Here is a 12310-nt window from a genome sequence, read left to right on the forward strand (position 1 = left end):
ATATGTGGGCTGGTCATGGTGTGGTGGTATTTGATCCTTGTATGTGGTATTATTCGGTCACTATGTGGTGGTAATATGTGGTCTGGTCATTGTGTGATGGTATTTATTCCTGGTATGTGGTATTATTCGGTCACTATGTGGTGGCAATATGTGGTGTGGTCATGGTGTGGTGGTATTTGTCCCTTGTCATTTTTGGTCATTTTAAAAAATGTATATGACACATTCCCTTAAATTAAAATAAATACAATTATACCTAAAAAGAGTATTGGCTATTTTAAGAAATTGGTAGTAGGTTAGAGTAGAGTAGGGCCTGGCCAGAAGAGTCTACCTTATTGTGATCAAAATCTTTTGGCCAAAACAAAAGCTGATGGCTATGTGTGTGATCTGGTGTTCACTGGGAACTGGTAATGTGTGATTGGTGAGGATGTGGTGCAGAAGTGGAGTTTTTCCAAGAGTGGGCGGTGGGATTGTAGAAGGTTCGAGGGATGGAGGCAGAGCTGGGGTGGAGCCTGGCAGAGTCTCAAGGGGGCCTGAAAATTTTGTCAGTATGGGGCCCTGAAATTCCTGGCGGCAGCCCTGCGTGTGCGCATACCCTAAGAGATTTTATCATCTTATAAAATTACTAAAAAAATAATAATGAAAAATACTTGATAATGAAAAAAAAGTTATTTTTAATGTATTTACTTTAAATAATAAACATCACAAATCAGCAAATAACATGGACATATTTGGTGTTCCTGTAATCGTAACGACCCACACAACACAGCAATCAGATTATTTACGGGGATTGGTAAAGGATGTGAAAAAAAATGGTGTAATTTATATTTTTCTCTATTAAATCCATAAAAATGTAATAAAACGGTAATGCTGAGGTCGTGTTCACACGCAGCGTAAATGCTTTGTTCTTTCTGCTGCTTTTTTTCTGCAGGTGTCTGCACCACACGACACAATAACAATCTTCTCTGATTATTGGTGTTTGCTGCGTTTCTTTTATGCGTTTTCCTCTTTGTTTTTGCGATTTTGGGGTAGATATGAAGCAGAGTTTTTAACGCCTTCAGGAAGGCAGTTTGTACCATCTAACCTGCGCCGCAAAGTAATTAAGGAACATCACAACTCTGTGCTTCCTGTTCATCCAGGTGGTAAGGCAACCGCGGACCTCCTCTCTCGTCATTTTTTGTGGCCGGGGTTGCATCGGGATGTAATTGAACACGTATCTGCTTGTAGTATTTGCGCGCGTTCTAAAGTATCGCATACCTGTCCGTCTGGTACTCTTCTTCCGCTACCTATCCCTAGCAGGCCATGGACACACTTGTCCATGGATTTTATTACTGACCTATCGGTTCCTGCAGGTAAAACGGTAGTTTTGGTGGTTGTAGATAGGTTCAGTAAAATGATTCACTTCGTCGCATTGCCGGTACTTCCGAATGCCAAGACACTTGCTCAGGTGTTTATAAATGAAATAGTTTAGCTTCACGGGGTTCACTCCGATGTGGTGTCAGATTGGGGGACTCAGTTTGTTTCCAAGTTCTGGAAAGAATTCTGTTTTCGATTGGGGGTGAAGCTGTCCTTTTCCTCTGCCTTCTACCCTCAGTCGAATGGACAAACCGAGCGTGTCAATCAGCATTTGGAGACCTACCTCAGGTGTTTCGTCTCCGAAAATCAGGAGGATTAGGGATCCTACTTACCGCTGGCAGAATTTGCCATTAATAATCATCGTCAAGAATGATGAATCCTGAGGAGGAACGTTTTGCTTCGTCGCTCTACTCGGTGTGGCAGGAGGTTCTGAGTAATTTAAAGATCATGGGAGACAGGTATAAATGTATGGCTGACAGAAATCGCTTGCCAGGTCCGGACCTGAGTGTGAATGACTTTGTGTGGCTGTCTACCAGTTATATCAAGTTAAAAGTCCCTATTTGGAAGTTGGGACCTAGGTTTATTGGTCCCTATAAAATAATCGTCGGCATTAACCCAGCAGCCTTTCATCTTGAGCTTCCCCAGGCTCTTAAGGTCCACAATGTCTTCCATAGGACCTTACTCAAGAAATACGTGGAACCTCTTGAGCCCTCACCCCTACCACTGACCCCAATAATGGTTGATGGGAATCTGGAGTTTCAGATTTCGGGGATTGTAGATTCTCGTCTCCATCGTCGTTCTCTACAATACTTGGTGCACTGGAAGGGTTATGGTCCAGAAGAGAGGATGTGTGTTTCAGCATTAGAGGCGAACACTCCCAGGTTGGTTCGCTCATTCCATACCTCTTATCCTGAGAAACCTGGTCCTGAGTGTCCGGAGGCCACTCATAGAGGGGGGGGGGTACTGTCACTAGTGCTCATTCCCACTTCCCTGTCCATGGCCAAGCGCTAGGGAAATACAGGGTTTAGGTTCCTGTGCGACGATTGGTGAGGAACCAATATAGGGACGATAGGCGAGACAGGGTGATATCAGATCAGCCTAGGAGGTCTCTCCACTCACCCTTTCCCTAGAGTCTGGGCTCCCTTCCCCTCTTCCCTCCATGCTGCACTTAGTCTTTCCCAGACCTTACGTGACAGATGCTCAAACTGACTGACATAGGCAGAACTTTAAAAGAACACCACAGATCAAACTTTTTTATATCTTTTTTTAATCCACAGACAGAAAATGAAAGAAGTTAGTGCTCCACCAGAGCACCATTATATATATGGTCCCTAGATAGGGGACGTATCAGATATTAAACTGATAAGAACAGACTGTCACGGGTGTGTTGCCACGAAGATCGTCACGAGTACACAGCCTGACTTCTCGCAGCTGACTTGTTGGTGCTTTGTGTTTTCTCGGCAGTGAAGGAGTTAATTCTCTCTCTCTCTGGGCTAGCTGAGGTCCAGCCTCGCCCAGCTGCAATCAATGCTTCGTTAGTGAGACTCCTTTATATTCCTGCAGGTCTGTTTGTGAGGTGTCGGTGAAAATGTCACACTGTCACAGAATACTGGAGGTAGGGGGCCTAAGCTGACCCTAAGCTGGGGCCCTGACTAATCCCTCATCCTGGAGGTACTGTTAAAGGTACAGAGGTCCAGGCCGCCAGCGTAACCCCTACCTCCTGAGGATCCCTGCACCACAGTAATCTAGTCCTGAGAAGGACCCCGATCACAACCTTAGGGAACCAGCGATAATATGCCCACACACAGTATTTAGACGAACGAGACAGTACAAGGGAAAAACCAAAACCACCTTGCATACAACTTCAACAAAACTACAACAGAGGGAACACCAACGGGAAAGGAGATAAATGATAAAGCAAGGAAAGGGAAATAACACTTTCAAATACACTTATCTCAGCAACTCCAAACACCACGATCCGCTCTGTAAGTCTGAATGAAAAGCTTTCACCGACACCTCACAAACAGACCTGCAGGAATATAAAGGAGTCTCACTAACGAAGCATTGATTGCAGCTGGGCGAGGCTGGACCTCAGCTAGCCCAGAGAGAGAGAGAATTAACTCCTTCACTGCCGAGAAAACACAAAGCACCAACAAGTCAGCTGCGAGAAGTCAGGCTGTGTACTCGTGACGATCTTCGTGGCAACACACCCGTGACACAGACACTACACTTGATGCTGTAGCGGAAAGGCCGAGAAGCGATAACCTGATTTGGTTTCGGCCTAGCGCTGCACCCTGGCCTTGAGAAAACACCCATTGTAGGGATAGGGACAAAGACTCCCCTTAGGAAGACATGTTGTTCACCAATAGACACCTTAATACCCACAACTCTACTGCTTGCTGCAGCTACAACCCATGTGTTTTTAATCTGAATAAGTCCGCCACAAGACCAGGGGGTGAGGGGAGGATAACTAATTAATGAATAAATGAGCAGTGGTCCCCCTGCTTTCCAGTCTGCAGGTTTTCTGCAGGCTGAAGCTGGCTGTTGCTGAACAGCCAGATAAAAGCCAGGCGCCAATTATGACAAGTGCACTGTTTGTTCCATTTTCCATTGTCCCATTGTTTCACTGCTCCATTGCTCAATTATTCCATTCTTCCATTGTTCCATTCACTCATTACTTCTATTGCAAGCCTGGGTGAAAAACAATAGGATGCTCAGACTGACAGACATAAAAATATTTAGATTTGAGAGTCCTCAGTATTTGATACCTTTGAATAGCTAACTGAAAAGATTGCAAGCTTTCAAAACTACTGTCTACAGCCAAGCCATCAGATACAATCGGATATGTTCCAACTCTATGGATAAAGACAAACACCTTGGTGGCCTCAGAAAGACCTTTTTGAATCAGGGCTACCATCCAAGAACAATTGAGAACCAGATTACAAGAGCCACCAGAATATCAAGGAATCATCTCCTACATTACAAAACCAAACAAGAAAACAACCGGATGCCTCTAGTAGTCACCTACAATCCAAATCTGGAAGCGCTAAGGGGAGTTGCACGGAAACTACAACCTTTACTACATTCCATATTTCCAGACCCCCCACTTCTGTGTTTCAAGCAGCCCCCAAAATTAATAAGCATCATTGTCAGAAGCCTCCTGTCATCTCCACCAGCCACAGGAACCTATCCCTGCAACCAGAAAAAATGTAAAACCTGACCACAGACAAGATAAAGATCCCCAAGTCACATGAAGACTGCAGGATCCCAGGTACTTTCAGCTGCATCACATCTAATGTGGTGTACTTAATTATATGTACCAATTGTCCAGCTGGGGGTCTGTATGTAGGGGATGTAGGGCAAAAACTTAGAACAAGGATGAATTCTAATCGCCACATAATAAAAGAAAAAAGAATAGATCTACCTGTGGCAAAACATTTTTGTTTCCCTGATCACAGCATCATGGACATGACATAATTGGTATTAAAAGATAATTTAAAATCTCCGAGAGACAGAAAAGTTTGGGACTATAAACTCATGACTAGAGATGAGCGAATGTTTCAATGTTCGGTTCAGACTATGATCGTCAAATTTGCAATATTCGCTGATTTATTCCTCGAATATTCGTCGAACATTACCAAACACCATAGCGTTCAATGGGGGGCAAAAACAAACGCATACACAATACCTTCAAACAGGATCAAAAGCTGTCAAAACACATCAAATTAGGGGTAGACACCAGGAAAGTGCCAACAATTGACCCAGAGTACAAGTACTATAATTATTAATATTATTATTACAGTGACATTTATTCCGTGGCACTTTCCATGTGAAAAGGGGTCACCGAGTGGTACAAGAGGATAGAGGACCCTGCCTACGAGGGCACACAATGTACAAAGGATGGGTGAGGATACAGTAGGTCAGTGTACACCTAGTCGTGCAGCGGTATGCTGGAGCGAGGGTTACCGCAGATTGTACACTTGTCAGAAGAAGTGGGTCTTCAGCTTCCTTTTCAAGGTTTCCAGGGTAGGCGAGAGTCTGATGTGTTGGGGTACTTTGTTACACAGTAAGGGAGATGCACGGGACAAATCTGCTGACAGCCTAAATGAAGGTAAGCTTCCAGGAGCTCACAACTAAGCAGATTTAACCCCTGCACCAATTAATATGAAGGCGAAAGGCTTCTAATGAGTGCAGGAGTGGGAGGAATCAGACGCTGTGGTCTTCTGGCTCCTCTCTGTCACAATATACCCATGACACCTTGCAAGCTTCAACACAATGTTTACAAGGTAAACAGCAGCGGTGGTCGGTCTCCTAGACCAGTGGTCCCCAACCTTTTTTGCACCAGGGACCGGCTTGAAGCAAGATCATTTTTCCATGGCCCAGCAAGGAGGGGGTGGGGTGGGCGGGGCTTTGGTCATATGGGGGCGGGGTAATGGAGGGATTTGGAGTTTAGTGCATACTTATCATATAGTGTAGACCAGGTCCCCGCCAGGAGCCCCACATAATGTGCTGTGCCAGGAGCCGCATCACTGAGGCCCCATCACGCCCTGCAGCAGGACAGGGCAGCTGTCCTGACAGCTGCTGTTCAGCTGCATTTACTTCATCCCAGGGGCGGACACAGACTGTAGTGGGCCCCTGTGCAAGAAATTTTTGGGGGCCCCCCCCGCCCTTCATAAGGCAACAAAGTTATGTAAACATAACCCCCCCATGTGCATCTCTCACCCCCCCATGTGCAGCTCACCCCCGTGCATCTCTCATCCCCCTCCGTGCATCTCTCATCCCCCTCCGTGCATCTCTCATCCACCTCCCGTGCATCTCTCATCCCCTCCGTGCATCTCTCATCCCCCCCGTGCATCTCTCATCCACCCCCCGTGCATCTCTCATCCACCCCCCGTGCATCTCTCATCCCCCCCGTGCATCTCTCACCCCCCCGTGCATCTCTCATCCACCCCCCGTGCATCTCTCATCCCCCCCGTGCATCTCTCACCCCCCGTGCATCTCTCACCCCCCCGTGCATCTCTCATCTCTCCCCTCCCTCCCATGTGCATCTCTCATCTCTCCCCTCCCCCCATGTGCATCTCTCATCTCTCCCCTCCCCCCATGTGCATCTCTCATCTCTCCCCTCCCCCCATGTGGATCTCTCATCTCTCCCCTCCCCCATGTGCATCTCTCATCTCTCCCCTCCCCCCCATGTGGATCTCTCATCTCTCCCCTCCCCCATGTGCATCTCTCATCTCTCCCCTCCCCCCCATGTGGATCTCTCATCTCTCCCCTCCCCCATGTGCATCTCTCATCTCTCCCCTCCCCCCCATGTGGATCTCTCATCTCTCCCCTTCCCCATGTGCATCTCTCATCTCTCCCCTCCCCCCCATGTGGATCTCTCATCTCTCCCCTCCCCCATGTGCATCTCTCATCTCTCCCCTCCCCCCATGTGCATCTCCCATTCCCCCCACTCCTAGTTAATTGTATTTAAAAAAAAATAAAACTTGTTATACTTACCCCCATGCGATCCCTGCAGAATCCTGGCGCTCGTCCAAATCGCTGACACCAGGTTCTCCTGACTTCCGGCCATGTGACGGCGCCGTCACATGACCGGAAGTCAGGGGAATCATGAAGGTGCTGCCGCAGTAGCGCAGCGCTAAGATGTCCCGGACCCGGCGCTTAGCATGCGGCCGGGGGCCCCATGAGGAGAGAGACGCACAAGAGGGGGGCTCCGAGGGGGCTCCTACCGGCCGGGCCCCATACTGGAGTCAGGGCAGTCATGCCCTGATGGCGGCCCTGCTGGAGGCTGGAGGGGCCCCCTCTCCCCGCGGACCGGCTGAAAAACCCCAACGGCCCGGTCCTGGTCCGCGGACCGGCGGTTGGGGACCTCTGTCCTAGACAACGAGCTAACTCCTTTATGATGATAGGGGCCACCGTCTCCTTAGCTTGCTACTGGTACTTTTCTGTGGGAATGAGCTTGTCTCCAACCAGCGTGGAATATTTCCAGTGAATTATCGCACATCATGGTATTAGCAGTGCACCCAGTACCAGAAGCAAAGCCATCCACAATTTTCTTCTCAAAAATTTTATTTGGTAGACTGAGTGGCTGCTCAAACATTAGTATCTCACAAAGGAGCTGAAGATACTGAGTGGCAGTAGGTACAAGTTTCTCCAGCATGTTAGACCGGAGATTACGTAAGGAAATATATCCGGAGATTAGTTCAGAGATGTACAGAGATGTACAGAGGAGAAAAGGTTATGGATGGCTTTGTAGGTCAGTGTTAGTAGTTTGAACTGGATACGCTGGGCAATTGGGAGACAGTGAAGGAAACTTATAAATTGCAATCTTATAGATTGCTGGAGCCAGTCCACAGTAAAAAAGCAGCCATAGAGTGTCCGGGAACCTTCACACACACTTTTCTTAGCCAGGGCTTCTTCTCGGCAGGGTTGGACGGGCCCACCAGAGATCCGAAGACTCCTCCAGTGGGCCCTGGCTTCTCCTTCAGTAGAGTTCATAGTACAAACCTTGCAGCTGCTATGGGGCTCTTTAGCGGGGGAGAAAGGTGGGCCCTCAGAATCAAATCCTCTGGTGGGCCCAATGTTCTTCAGTCTGACACTGCTTCTCGGTGACTTTTGTATTTCACCTCAGCCATATTCTTTAGCTTGGGGAAAGGACTGGCATACAGGGAAACCGTATCTACTCCGGCTGTCATTTCTCCAAGGAAGTCCTCTAATGCAGCTTGTTCCATAAGCAATGGCAGCCCCATCCAACATCATCTCACACTTCTCGGTGGTGCTTAGTCACACACAAAGATCTTTCTTTACGCCTTGAATTTCATGACTACAGAGTTGGAAAATCGCTTGATCTGCAATGCGTTTTGAGAAATATCATGCATAAGCAAAGCCATGGTTTAGGCTACTGAAGGTCATCATTAAGCGAAACTCATACAGCTTTCTCACAGATAGAAAGAGGGGTAACAAGACAGCCAAGACTTCCCTGTCCTCACCAAGAGGACGCCTGTCCATGTTTTCCTCCTCATTCTCCTCCTCCTCATTATCACCCAATCTGCATTGAGAGATGATGAGGCTGGGCTGTATAGTTCCTTGCTCCACCTGCAATGCATCTTCTTTAACTGTGAGCACCGAGTGTTTCAGTAGACAGAGAACTGGGATGGTGACACTAATTATAGTGTCATCGCTGCTCACCATCTTGGTGGAGTCCTCAAAGTTTTGGAAGACGGCACAGATGTCAGACATCTATGCCCACTCATCAACTGTTATGTGTGGAGGCTGACGTGAATTTCAACGGGCGTGTTGAAGCTGGTACTCAACAACTGCCCTCTGCTGCTCACGAATCCTTCCCAACATCTGCAACGTTCATTTCCAACGTGTGGTCACATCGCACACTGGTTGGTGAGCCGGAAGCTGGAAAAGCTACTGAAGCAGTGCTAGGGTGGTGGAAGCTATAACTGACTTTCTGAAATGGGCACACACGCAGCATACTTTCACAGGCAGCTCTGGCAGATCTGGGTAAGTTTTGAGAAACCGCTGAATCACTAAGTTGAGCACATTTAGTGCTCGCTCATTACTAATGTGTACCCCTGTATGGAGAAGAATATCAGCACCAAAGAATTAAAAGATGAAATGTAGCCTGCTTTATATACCACAGTAGTAACAAAACCAATTTTGATTATATCATGTGTATCCCTGTAACAATATCTGCACCAAAGAGTTAATTTCACTACAGTAGAACTAGTATAATGGGGACCGATAACTCTTCCACTACAGCCAACCCAGCAGATGGAGACCCAATCAGGAGAGTTCACATTTCAAAAAATTAGGGCCTGTCATCTGCAGGAGTAAACAACCTTTTACGTGACCACAACTACGGGACTGAGGGCTAGCTGAAGTGCTGAGAGAGGGTGGAGTATGGTGAACCGGACAAACTACTGGACCATTAGTGAGGTGCAGGCGGAGATGTTACGGTGGATTGAGAAAGATGTGGTGTGCTCGGTGAAACAAACACAGCAGGCATGTCCGCTTCCGTTAAAACTGACGGGCTCACGCTCAGGGTGACTGGAGCGGGTATACAACCGTAGGTTCTACGGTCGGAGACCTGCGTGACAATACTTGGCATGGTAACAGAGGAGGAGGAAGAAGCAGCAGATGGGGCGGCTGATGGTTGTTGAGGCCCGCATTTTATCGCAGTGAGATTGCCAGTATAAAACATGTTGATTGCGCATGTGAAGGTTCATGCATGTAGTAGTCAAATTTTTGCACTTTTTCCCTCTACTGAGTTTTTTCTTGCAAAGTTTGCAGATAATGTGAGCTGACTCATCCTTTTCGGCATCAAAAAAGGCCCAGGCTAGGCAAACCTTGCTGCCCCTGAGAGCAGCAGACCCGCGACCGCTGCTCGTCGTGCTTGAATCACTCCATGTCTGCGCCATAGGACGCAACGTAACCTCCTCGTCTTCCTCCTCCTCCACCTCCTCAGAGGAGCTACTCAGCTGCGTACCACTGGGTTCATACTAAGTGGGATCTACAACCTCATCATTATCCAATGTGTTATTCCATTCCTCGACCTGGGAGTCATCCTCCTCCTCTTCTTGCCCTGACAGCACAGTACAGTCCACGTGACCCTCAGGTATCTGAGTCTCATCAGGATCACCTCCCCCCCGGGGGTTAACGTCTGGTGGCAAGGATGAGGAAGCTGCGTGGACCCTAGTTTTTTTTTTCCCCTGTATGGAGAACAATTTGCACCAAAGAATCTTAAGCTGAGAAGTAGCCTGCTTGATATACCACGGTAGTAAGAAAACCAATTTTGAGTTTATCATGTCTGTGTACCCCGGCGTGGAGAACAATATCTGCACCAAAAAATTAATTTCACTAGAGTATAACAATTGTAAAGGAGGCCAAAACCTCTTCCACTACAGCCAACCCAGGAGATGGAGACCTAACCAGGAGTGTTCACATTTCCTTAAATTAGGGCCTACTACCACCAAAGTGGCATCAATTTCACCAGAGTAGAAGTAGTTTAATGGAGACCAAAACCTCTTCCACTACAGCCAACCCAATAGATGGAGACTCAATCAGGATTCTCCACATTTACAAAAATTAGTGGCAGACACCAGAAAAGTGGCATCAATTTCAGTACAGTAGAAATTGTAGAATTAGGACCGACACCTCTTCCACTACAGCCAACCCAGCAGATGGAGACACAATCAGGAGTGTTCACATTTAAAAAAAATTAGGGCCTAAAACCAGCAGCTGCAAAAGCAGGCACAGAAGTCATATTACAGACTGCATTTCCACGAGATCAATGCAGCACACTAAAAACTACAACATCGCCTAGTCTGCACAGTCTGCAATTGGGGAGCAAAAGTCCTTGGAGCTGCATGATTTTTTCATCTTGATGAAAGTTAGGCGATCTACCCTTTCTGGGGATAGCCGGCTGTGCTTATCCATCAGGACACCACCAGCAGCGCTGAAGACACGTTCTGAGAGAATGCTGGCTGCCGGGCATGATAAAACCTCCAAGTCGTGACAGGCGAGCCCAGGCCATTCATCCATTTTTGAAGACCAAAATGTGAAAGAGTTCAAATCCTCCCTGATGGTATTCATATTGAGCTCTAGATACTCCTGCGCCATCCTCTCCAGTCATTCACCACGTGTCAGACTTGTACTCTGTTGTGCTGGTGCACTAGCTGTTGTATAAAATGTGTGGCTTCTGCCACTTACGCTGCAGCTAATGTTTTGGCGTTGACGAACTGTCGTGTCGGAGGTTGAAAGACTACAGCTGCGAAGGACACTGTGTGTCTCACTGCTATTTTGGGGAAAACCTCTCTTAAGGTTGCTTAAAAGCTTGTTTCGATACTCCAGCATTAGCAGGTCCCTTTCCTGGGCGGGAAGCATCTGGCAAAATTTACTCTTATAACATGAATCTAACAGAGTGGCAACCCAGTAGTCATCATTATTTCAATTCATAACTATACGGGGATCATGTTGCAGATCAAGAAGGCACTCATATGTCGAGCTCTTCCAGGCTGTATTGATGGCTACATAACACTGATGCTTGTTTCCTCCGTCCCCTCCTGCCAACCACAATCAACAGAGAGGGGATGATTATCCTCTTCATCTTCTGACTGTTGCTCGCCCATAACCTCTTCCTCCTCCATTTGTTCCTCGGCACCTTCACTAACAGTTTGTCTGGTATCACCAACCCCCCTCCATCGCAGTAATCCACCGTCACTTGGCATCCGCCTGTGTGACGACAGTCTGGAACTTTGAGACATTCTTATCCCTTCCGCATCCTCCTCTTCTTCTGGGACCACCACCTCCAGCCGCAGGCTATTCAAAGTCTGTTCCAGCATGTAGATGACCGGAATAGTGATGCTGATGACAGAATCGTCAGCGCTAACCATTTTAGTAACCATTTCAAAACTGTGCAGAAGGATGCAGAGGTCCTTAATCTGTGCCCACTCTGTAAACTTGATATGCCCCACATCCGTACTGTGTTGGCCCAGGCTATTCGACATGACACACTGCGTCAGGGCTTGTTGCTGCTGCCACAGTAACAGCAACATATGCAGATTGGAATACCACCGTGTCGGTAAATTGCATATCAACCTGTTAACTGGCATGGACAAAGACCTCTGTATCGATGCAAGTCGATGACGTGAGGGGTGCGAATGGCGGAGGTGAGCACACAGCTTCCGTGCTTTCTGAAGCAGCTCATCCAGGCTAGGATAGTGGCGGAGAAATCGTTGTACCACCAGGTTGAGGACATGAGCCATGCAAGGCACGTGTGTGAGGTTGCTTCGGCGTAGGGCCGCTAACAGGTTTGCACCGTTATCGCACACGGCCTTCCCTGGCTCCAGGTTCAGCAGAGACAGCCATTGGTCAAACTCAGCCTGGAGAGCTGTCAACAACTCTTCAGCTGTATGACTGCGATCTCCAAGGCATATTCATTTTAAGA

Source organism: Phyllobates terribilis, unplaced genomic scaffold (assembly GCF_046119375.1).
Source record: "Phyllobates terribilis strain yellow unplaced genomic scaffold, ASM4611937v1 Scaffold_5__5_contigs__length_657084704, whole genome shotgun sequence".
Classification (NCBI taxonomy): domain Eukaryota; kingdom Metazoa; phylum Chordata; class Amphibia; order Anura; family Dendrobatidae; genus Phyllobates; species Phyllobates terribilis.